Source organism: Seriola aureovittata, chromosome 8, assembly GCF_021018895.1.
Source record: "Seriola aureovittata isolate HTS-2021-v1 ecotype China chromosome 8, ASM2101889v1, whole genome shotgun sequence".
In the NCBI taxonomy this organism is placed as follows: Eukaryota; Metazoa; Chordata; class Actinopteri; order Carangiformes; family Carangidae; genus Seriola; species Seriola aureovittata.
In genome coordinates this window covers 19,920,291-19,931,422 of record NC_079371.1, presented here as the reverse complement: position 1 = coordinate 19,931,422, position 11,132 = coordinate 19,920,291, and the positions used below count along the sequence as shown (strand labels likewise).

Here is an 11,132-nt window from a genome sequence, read left to right as displayed (position 1 = left end):
AGCTTAGCTTGGAGGGAAACAGCTAGCATGGCTCTCTCAACAGTTTAAGTAATCAGTCTACCAGCACCTGTAAAGCTCACTCATTAACTAATTCATTTATAACCACACCAATGACTGCTCAATGTATTGAGAGAAGCTCAGTAAACTTTATTAAGGACTTACTCACTAAAATCTGAAGGTAATAGAATGCTGCAGGAATGAGTTAGCATTGTAGCATTGTAGCATTTGGGCATTTCTGGTTCCCTCATCCCAAAGTCTGTAGTTTTTTTTTAATGAGTTTTGGGGTAGATGGCTGAAATGAGGTCTGTGGTTAACACAAGCTCAAGACATTTTAGCGTTTTATTCTACGACATAAAATATATCATCAAATACCCCGGTCATCAAGCCATTGTGTCTCTTAAAAAGGGAGGTTGCTAACAAGTGGCTAAATGAGACTACAGGAGTTGTTAGGGGTTAAACGTCATCACACCAAAACGTGAAAACCAATCTACTTCTGTCTGCCTTTACAGCCTCTTTGTGTTTATAGTCACGCTTTTGTAAACTATTAACTTTGTTAACTTTGTAAGAGGAAAGGCTTTTGTAGAGGAGGTGTTGAATAAAACTACAACTCGAAGTTTTGCATTGGTGATGTTGAAGTTATCTGACAGTGGTGTAGTTTGTCTACAGCCTAACACTAGCTTTTTACTTCTGGCAATTATATTTAGGCTTCAAAAATCCTAAAAGTGGCGTTCATTTGTGAATATTATCCTGCTGAACAAAATCTGTAAATATCATGATTTTTGTTTGTCACAGAGCTTATGTCCTGCAGTAATTCAAAAACCCATGTAAAAATCCCACTTGCTTTTTGTTGAGGGAACCAGGGTGATGCTATCATCTGGGTTGGCCTACAAAAATACATAATTCCTACAGTGCTCTAATAAAGGCATATTCCAGCACGAATAAACATCAAGTCTGAAAGTGTAAATGTTTAAAATTTGTTATTGAACGGATTTTGAAATCAGATTTCTATACAAGGTCAAACTGTCCACTTGATGAATTAAAATACTTGATGTAGTTTAATTTAGTTAAGTCATTACCATGCTGGAGGTGGATAAACACAAGCCAAAAGTGTTTTTTTCACAAGCATGGTTTGTATATAACATCACTAAGATATTACTTGTAATTTGAAATACATAATTTATAACTTATAAGCCTTTATTATGGTTTAACATTCACAAAATGATCGATGAGACTGAAATCAGAAAGTGTCTGTCATGTCACCTGCACCGACAATCCTAATACAATATTCCTCCAATATTTTTCTCCCTAGGAGTAATTAACAGTTACTCTGATAATAAAAAATGGCATCTTGGCAAATCCCTGAATAGCCGGTGGCAGCTTATCTGCCACAACAGGAGCTACCTTGAGTAACCCTCTCTCAGCTTGTCTCTCTCTTACACGGGCACATTTTCACACATGTATCCCTGCAGCTGCAAAAACACACACTCACGCATGCATGCACACACATTATTAAGCTAATTTGAAGCTGATATCAAGCCTTTAAAGAGATTGCTGTTGCTCCCCAAGCTGAGGACGAGGTTCATCCTGTGGAGATATTTTAATGAGGGAACACTGATCTGCATAAGCCAGTAAGCAGGAGGGCATAAGAGGTTACCTCAGTTCATCCCTCACACTTTTTCAAACCATGTATCTCTCTTTCTCTCCCTCAATCTTTGTCAAAGCTCATTGTTTGTGCTGTGAAAACTGATCAGTATCTTAGCTTTTGCCTTCTTACTTTCGCTCTCTATATTCAACCTTCATTCCACCTTTTATCTGTCAAAGTGGCATCAATACTGAAGACAAAATTAAGGATGAACAGTGCCTTGGCTCACCCATGTAAGAGGCAGCTGGCTAAATACCCCCTGGAGGCACTTGGTCAGACCATATAAAAGTAGCCTAATGACAGTTCTGGAGTCAGCTCAAGCATCAACATCAGTCTTATAGCTAATGGGTTGAGAGTGGAAACCTTATTTTCACCACCAAGCATAGAGCACCCTCACAGTAGGGAGTCTCTTTAAAGCGATTCACTTCCCTCATCTGGTGCTGAAGTTTGTAGTGATGTATAATATATGGTATCATGGTGGAATGTGTGTTTCTGTGTGTGAATATGTGTATATCCGCATTTGTATCTGTGTGTACAGAGGAGCGAGAGAGCTTGCAACACGAAGACTACACTTGGCACAGCATCCATATATGCCATTCAAACAAAAGTGTTCTGACAGCAGACATGAAGACTCGGCAAGACTTGGGTTTCTCTGACTGTCTGTTGTCACTTGAGGTTTTTAAACACGGTTTCAGCTCCCAGGATGGTCGGAGTCCATTCCAAGCTTGAACACAGAAGGCTTTTGACCGGGTCTTACATTTTACAGACTACTCCTGTATTATTGCTGTAAAATAGTTGAGAATAGTTAGAAGAAATTAAGATGGAGTTCAACACCTGAGAATAGCTCTACAGAACAGAGGCCAGGCTTTGCTTTTGTAATCGCATTATAATCTCTGTACAGTCACTGGATAAAAGTCATGATGGTGCAAAATTGCATAAGTTTTGATTTTTTTTTTAAACCTTTTTTACCTTTTTTTTTACCTGCATAATTATTCTGTCATCCCCATACGTCAGTTAGGCAACATCTTTTTATTAAACTGCTTTCTAAATGAAACACATTTCTACATTACAGTTAGTAATCCTACTAATCTTCACGATTGCTCCCTTTCACATCCTACCAGGAGTTAGACAAGAGGGGTTCATATTGATTTTGTCTCTGTGTTCAGTTAAGAGACTTGTCCAGTGTTTCTGCTACTGCTACTCTCAGTAGTTCACAAGTTGTCTTAACATAATGTTTCCTTTTAGCTGCTTTATTGTTTTGAGTTTGAATTGGAGTGTGTGAACCTTGCAACTTCACCGTAAGAACCAGTCACTGGGGCTAACGTTAAGATAACTATCAATTGTATTACTTGTAAACTTTCCAGTGACTGTCATCTAATTTGTTCTTGAAGCAAAATAGTTTTAACCATTTGGGAAATTATTTGCTTTCTTTTCAGGAGTTTGCTGAGAAGATTGATACCACTCTCACACCTGTACACTGGGTGTGAAGCTACAGCTAGCAGAGCTTAGCTTAGCATACAGGCTGGAAACGGGAAGCAGCTAGTCTGGCTGTGTCTGAAGGTAAGAAAATCAATGAACGGCACCTCTAAAGCTCATTAATACATTAGCCTATACCTAGTTTGTTTAATTTGTACAAAAATGTAATATGAAAAGGTTTGTAATTGTAATTTTATGGGGGGTTAAATGCTAGGTATGCTAGCAAGGCTAACCAGACTTTATCTTGGTATTTTTGTATCTACAGACACAAGAGTGGTATCAATCCTCTCATCTAACTTTGGCATGATTGCCAAATAAGTGTATTTCTTAAAATCTCAAACTTTTTCTTTAATATCTGTGGAAATCTCCAGAGCAGAAGCTAACAGTCTGGTCTCTGTGTCCAGATTGCGCCCAACAGAAATAAGAGAGCTGAACAAAGAAAAGACAACAGAAAGAGACAAAGGGACCTGTCATTACTATCAATGTGATTCGAGAGCTCAGATTCAGGTATGAAGCGACGAATGGAGTGAGGTAATCTTGGACCTCAGTGAGTAACTGAAAAGGAGCGAGTGCATTCAAGGACTGTCCCCCAACTGAACTTTAGTTGATCAATTAACTCCATTATGTTAATCTGGGATGCACTCCATGTTCCCTGTGGCTCTCAGTCTACCCAGGAACCAGAGGATGAGCCAAGACACAGAGGACGGGGAGACAGGTTCATTTCCCGCCGAACGGTGAATGAGGTCATCAAATGAGGAGCCCGGGGGCCATCCGTCCTCCTGTGAGGTCACCTCAGTGTCTGCCGCAGCCTGGAAATACAACACATGTCCTGTGAGTGACCACTTTGATGTCTTTAAAGAAGACACGCTCAAGTGAAGATTTATCAGACTGTCCAGTCTATTTTTATTTGTGTTTTCATTTGCCAGAGCTTTAATGGGGTCCAGATTCTTTTGTGCAAGATACTTAAACCTGATGCACTGAGGGATTGAGTCAAACACGCACATACTCTTACATGTAAACGTACACCCAAAGAGTCACACGAAAGAGCGAAAAAACACAGATCCACTTTTGGTCCCGCCCCATCCAGGTGACTGCTAACATCTGCAACTTTTAAGAGGAACAAAGCAACACAAAGCAGTTTTTGTGTTTGTCAGAGAGGTTGTGACTGCGATTAAACATGCATCCCAAAGGTGATTCATGACAGTTTAGGACCCAGGGTCCATTGCTTTGAGCTGACACACCACATCAAAACCACTTCAATGACCTAGAGAAGCAGCCGTGACTAAAAATAAAGAGGCAGAAAAGCCAAGAATAGCCTCAGCATGAGAGGAAGGAGTGAATTACTGCCGCGATAAGCCATGATTCCTACACATGCAGTTGGATCACGATGTGGCGGGGGCACGCAAATTGGTACCAGCTGTGTGGCCTTGGAGTATGCCGCTGCGGACAGGAGACAGGGTCCAACTATGCGGATTAATCATTTACTCATATAACACAGCCACGTTGGAAACCTCAGGCACTCACTGCATTTATCTCCATTCATGTGTGGTGGCACTCATGCTTGGCTTTGCGCTGTAGTGTGTGCGTGCGTGTGTGCATGCGTGTGACTCAGAAAACAATGCTGGCCTCAGTGCCCACCATCTAGTCCATTAAGATTGCAAAGGAAGATTGCGCGCTCAGGGGATCAATGCCCTCAGTACTCCAAATCATGAGCAACATGATCATTATAAGACGCCCCCTCCTCCTACTGCCCTTGGGCAACTCCCCATCCCATCTCCCACCATAATGCTGTCTATTGATAGTCCAAAAAGTCGTGGTGTCACTGTGTTTCCAAGTTTGGCTTTCGTAGAAACCATTTGGCCCACATTTTGGTTTCAGATGCATTCCTGAGATTTAGCACCCAGTTTTCTAGGAACAACATATTCTGGGAAGGCTCCGCCATACAGTATTTCAGAGAACTATATTTCACTGGAATTTTTGATTTAGGAAAGTGTGATTTTGCAAGTCAAGCCAGTGGGAGATGCAGCCAACAAATAAAGTTTATTGCCATGAGAAACACAGAACTTCAAGGAAAAGCTGAGATGTCAGTAAAGCCATGGCTGACACAGTGCTAAGGAGACTACATCCACACTGAACGCCATAGATGTGCAACACCTTACCGCGAGGTCTTATAAACCGCTGAGTTCACATACATAGAATCACACACCTAATTTTACAGATGGGGGTTAAACACTCAGCGTCATGACGGCTGCACACACATGCACACATATACACAGAAATCATTGCCTCTTTGAGTTGTTGGTTTACAGGACAAGACCCCCATGTGTTACTCACTGAAGCCTCTGTTTATGGTGCTGTTTTTACAGGTCTATAAAATATTAGTCTGAACCACTCTGCTCTTGTGTGTGTGGAAAAGCCACATCTGAGGCCTGCTGGTTTGTCATGAGTGGCTGTGGGGAATAAGAGCTAATGCCGTGGCTTGGGACCTTTCCTATAACAACACAGACTCCTTCGAGGGTCCCACCATGACAGCCAAGACCACTGCTCAGGCCTTGCCTGCTGTATATACTTCAGACATCAAACATGCTGCAGGGGACCTGTGCTGTGTTTACTGAGCGACCTGTCTGGCTGTTTGCCAAGAGCAGCTCTCAGACATAAGTCGTTCCTCTGACATCACCGCACGTCCCTGTGTGAGAGGGGATGGTAGGTAGACCTATGTGGAGCTGTAAGAAACCATCATCAGACCAAAGCAGCTGCACATGCATGTGCATTTCTCGTACCTAGAGAGGCAGATCATCCAGAGAGAGGTTTGGTGAAACTTGCATCATCTCCTGCCTGTCTTACACGTTCAGCCTGTCCCTGTCGGCCTTTCCTTCTGTCCCATATGTCTCTCTTGTGCATAATTTTCATTTGCATCGCAACCGTTTTACAGGCTTTGTCAGCTCTTGGTAAAAAAATATCTTTGTTAGCTGACTGGATTATAATAATCCCCCAAATCAGCTCTGGCTCCACAGGCGATGTAACTAAATCTACTCCCCTCTGAGACCAGGACCACTGTTCATTTATCAGACTGAGAGATAGAGCCAGAAAGTGACAGAGAGGGAGGCAAGCACAAGTCTTTATTTATCTATATTCATTTATTCATCACTCCATGCAGAGTCAAATCAGTTCAAACTCAAACTTTTAATCGATTTCTACCTGCTATCGAGCACAAACTGAAATCTCAAATGCCCACGTTTGAGTTCTTGATAGATTTCCATTTGCAAAGCCAAGAGCTGTGCTCAGATTGTATCAGCGGAGGTGAAGCCAGCTCATACCATGACAGGTACACTTAAAACAAACAGTGAAGACAAACTCAACCGAGCAGATTTTCATATTTGTTTTTCTTGGAAAGACTGCGCGCACTATACAAACCCAAAATGCAAAAAGGATTTTGTTTTTCTAATGAAAAGCATTCACCCCCTCTGTCCACAGACAGGCACAACTAATGCACCTAATGCCTTGCACATCATTACAAGGAGAATATTTGGAATCTAACATACACACAACACATAAACAGACTGAGTTATATTTGTATATTCAATGAATAACTGCGTCTCGGAAAAATGTAAATAACTCAAAAAGACAAACTGAATCTTTAGAGGGGATATAAACCATGAGAAAATAAGACAGCAAGACAGAGAGAGAAGAAGAATTGGACAATGAGGTATTATGATGGAAGATGGCCCAGGGCATTGAATCTGGTGTACACACCATATGCACCACTTTGTGTACTGCATGCATTTAACACACACACACACACACACACACACACACACACACACACACACACACACACACACACACACACATACACACACACAGTACAAAGTGCATCCCATCCACTAACCCAGGAGGAATGTGGGTTCAGTAAATATCTAGAAGGGGAGAGTTGACAGATGGCAGTCCTGAACACAATAATTACCACATACTTCCCACCACTGTGCATGTCTGCTACATCCTCAGCTCCTCAGGCCAACTCCCTCTAACCCAAACCAACGGCGCACATTCAACCAGCAAAGAGCCCACACAGCAACTTCATCCAGCTTAGGTCTCACAAAGAAGCCTGGCTTTGGGTTAGCAGCTAAATCTAACCCACAACACATATAGGCTGGCTAGCTGTTAACCAGAAGCATTAGCCCACAGACATATAAGTTTAAGCTAACTCGAATCATGTGACACCGCAGTCGAGATCCCAGAATCTCTACCGACCACAGAAGCTTATAACCACAGAGGCACCGGAGGAGCCATTCTCTGCCTCTCTCACCAAACCTACCGTGACAGACTCCACTAAGACCAACATTTAGACCCCAGAGCTGCTTCTCACACCATAAACACTCAACTTCTATTCACTAGCTGACTGCAGCTCCCATCCAACCCACAGGTATGACTACGCACGCTGGAATGGCCAAGACAGCGTAATCATCAGATTGGGGGTTGGAATCCACAACCATGAAGATGAGTGGCGCCCACCATCGCAATGTCATTAAAAAACTAAGCTGCACCTCGCTGCGCTGAGGCTCCCTGGACCTTAAAAATGTCTCGCTATGCCATGCGGTCTCCCCTGATAGAGAGTGCAGAGCCAAACAAGAGGTTCACACTGGAGGAAGACATCAACATTGCAACAAGTACTTACAGGTCCAGTTTATTTCAACTTGTTGCACAAGAGGAGCATAGCTTCAAATGTTTACACCAGAGCTATCAACCTTGGGGTCGAGATGCTATTTGTGGTTGCTTAATATGCAAACAAGGTCACAGAAGATTTGTCAAACTGATACATGGATGTCTGATATATTTACATGAAAAACTAGAGACCATTTTGTGATGGGATCACACCGACGCCCGTCAACGTGTTGATGTTCGGACCCATGAGTACTCAGGAGTCATTGCTACATTATTTCTTGGGCACTCAGTGCTCATGGGTTGGAGCACACCTTTATCCAAACTTGGCCTTCATTTTGGTCTCAACTACACCTGTTTCGTGACTGTATTTTGTATGGTTGTGATGCTATCGCGTTGACAAAATCTGTCCACAGACATATAAACACCTGCCAAAGTATTCAAAACCACCTCTGTAGCAGTTCCCGCTACAGTGGGTGTCTCCAGGACACACACACAGACTCACAAGGTGAAAACAATACACTCATAATAACTATAATAACAATACAATACCCTTAAATACATCAAAGCGTCCATGTGATTTATTTTGAGCTTCCTCTATGCTCTTTAACAGACTTATATAACATACAGAATTTGAGGACATAAGATTCAGGTCAGAGAGGTTAAGAAACCCTGGTTCAGACATAAGAAAAAATAACTTGTCTTGAAATCCAACCAACCACATAAAGAACTGATTTATTATATGACTCAATAAAAGGTGCTCAGAGGCAATGGATAAGTAAGGATTTAAGGGATAGATAAGGGATTGTGAGCTGGATAAAAGTGTGTTCTGTGTGCACACAAACGAATGAAGGCAGTCTGCGCCCTCTTTCCTACAGTGATCTTTCAGCACAAGGTAATGATGAAGGATGAGCCGGCCTACCAGAGTTCACTGAGTTGATCTACAAGCACTCCACTGACCCCCCTCTGTGCACTCAGCTCTGATGCTTGGTCATGCAAGGAATGTTCACACATACAGTTACAAACACAAACACTAAGGCATGGCCTGAAAAGTGGTATCAGGTTATCTAACATTCCTGACCTGGAAGACATTGGCTAAATTTGGAGACTGTTCTTTACCCGAAAAATCACAGCGCTGGTTGTTTGTTCAAATGCCTTAAATGACCCATGTTTATGATTTTCTGAGAAGGACCTCGTGTGGCCATGCGAATTATGACTGTTGTTTGTCAGAAGCAAAGGTGGAAGCAGCGTGATGTTGTTCAAGTACCGTAAAACGTCCAAGGGAAGATGTCTGTGTGGATCTTTGGGCTTCGACAGCAGTGACTGCTGTTTGCATCCCGTTTACTACCAGCTGTGAACTTTGTTTTATTTAACCATGACCATAATCTTCCCCTAAACTTAACCACGTGTTTTTTTTTTAACTCGAACCACAATCTTTTTCTAACCTTAACCAACACGTTTTTAGCCATGCTGGTGGCAGGGCTCTAGACATGGTAATGTCAGTCCATTGGTCAGTCGGTCAACCACTTCAGTCCTGAATGAAATATCTCCACAAATACTGGATGGATTGGCACAAAATTTGGTACGGACTGTAGGTTCAGGTTAAGAAATGATTAAATGCACAGGTACATTCTTCATGTAACTTCTCTGTATCTTTTACTGTATTAGTCATTTGTCATTGTACCTTATATTTTTTAATTGGTCACAAAAACAAACAAAGGAATTGGTACAAACATTCATGGTTCCCATAGGATGAATCCTAATGACATGAAGATGTCCAGACATTTTTCTTAACGCTTCAGTTAGTGTCTTATTTTTGGTTTTGTGTGAAATACCTTCAGAAGTACAGGATGGATTTCCATTAAATATATTACAGACATTCATGTCCCCCTCAGGATGAATTATAATTGTGATTTTGCCATCCCGTTACTTATTATCTAGCACCACCATCTGATAAAAGTTTTGCTTGTACATTACTTTAATTGTTGACTAATTGATGTCTGTATGGCTGTATTTTGTATTTTGTGCTAATAGGCAATTATTAGCATGCTAAAATGTAAAACTAAGCTGGTGTACATGGTAAACGTATGCCTGCTAAACATCAGCATGTTAAATTTCTCATTGTGAGCATGCTACTCCTTTGAAGGTAGCATTTAGCTCAAAGCACTGCTGCGCCTGTATGTATAGCCTCCCACTGCTGCTAGCTTAGCTATAGACTTTTAGCCGTATTTAAACCCAATCCATGATCGTTCTATAACAGTAGAGATAATGCTGCTACCTAAACCTAATTCAATTTGAACCAAAGAGGTGACAGATCGGAAAAAAAGTAATATGAATAATTTTTGTAATGGTCATGTTCACTGACAAAGATGCCATGCTATCAAAAAGGGCTGAGGACCTGAAAACTCCCATGTGAGCCATTTGAGAGTTGCTTTATGTAACAACTAATAAAGTCAGCCAACACCTCTAAAGCAGACTAATATAATATTGGCTAACAATGATTAGTAGTTTCTTTTTTTTGGCCAAAGCCACCTCAGAGCTTTCATCTGAACTTCATGGTGTTTATGCAACTGCTTCTGTGTGTTTTTGGTCCAGCATCACAAGATTTTGCCTTCCCCTTTTGTCTTTCTTCTGGGTCTATGTTTATCCCGTCTGTTTCTTTCTCCCTTTTTCTTTCTCTTGGTTTAAGGGCAGTGGAGAGGAGAGAGAAAGTGGGTAAGAGTGTGCCTTCCAACCCCAAAGGACTGGACTCCATCAGCCACGCAGCGTCAGTGGTGGAACCACAAGCATTGGTAACCACACTCACAAATGCTTATGTCAGATGTTATAAAGTGCCCATGTGGGCCTTATGAAGGACCCCTGTGTGCCATCTCTAATAAAGGGCCCTTTTATCCCCATGGCGACTCAGAGTAGTCTGGCAAGGGGCTTGATCCTAAAAATAAAGAACCATACATATACATTTTAGGTATTGGTATATTTGTGTCACAGACAATTCGTGCACACTCACTGATGCTACACCAAAGATTATTTAGAAGATAAATTAAAAAAGAAAAAAGACGGGGCACTCCATGGGTTTTAATTAAAATGATTCATTACAGTTTTACAGTCTGACAGCAGCACTAAAATAGGCAGTCTTTTGAACCCCCCCCCCCCTTTTTTTTTTTCAGACGGTATTGGGATGAGGTTGGGAACATGTTGGTCAGCAATGCTGTTTACAGAACTGCCAAGTACATAAATTCATCTTCACTCCCTGTGAGTTGACATATTGTCAAAATAGTAGCACTTAATCAGTGAGATTTCCCCAAGGAACAAAATGTACAGAGCAAACAGAAACACCCGTGCTCAGTTCGTACTT

At 41.7% G+C, this 11,132-nt stretch overlaps 1 long non-coding RNA gene across 1 annotated transcript; it reads left to right on the top strand.

Moving 5' to 3' along the window:
• Window positions 1–3,084: 3,084 nt before the first annotated feature.
• LOC130174038 (uncharacterized) lies at window positions 3,085–10,674 on the top strand. Its single transcript, XR_008828530.1, has 4 exons — window positions 3,085–3,202; window positions 3,523–3,625; window positions 3,784–3,949; window positions 10,467–10,674. It is a non-coding gene; the product is annotated as an uncharacterized LOC130174038 (long non-coding RNA).
• Window positions 10,675–11,132: the final 458 nt, after the last annotated feature.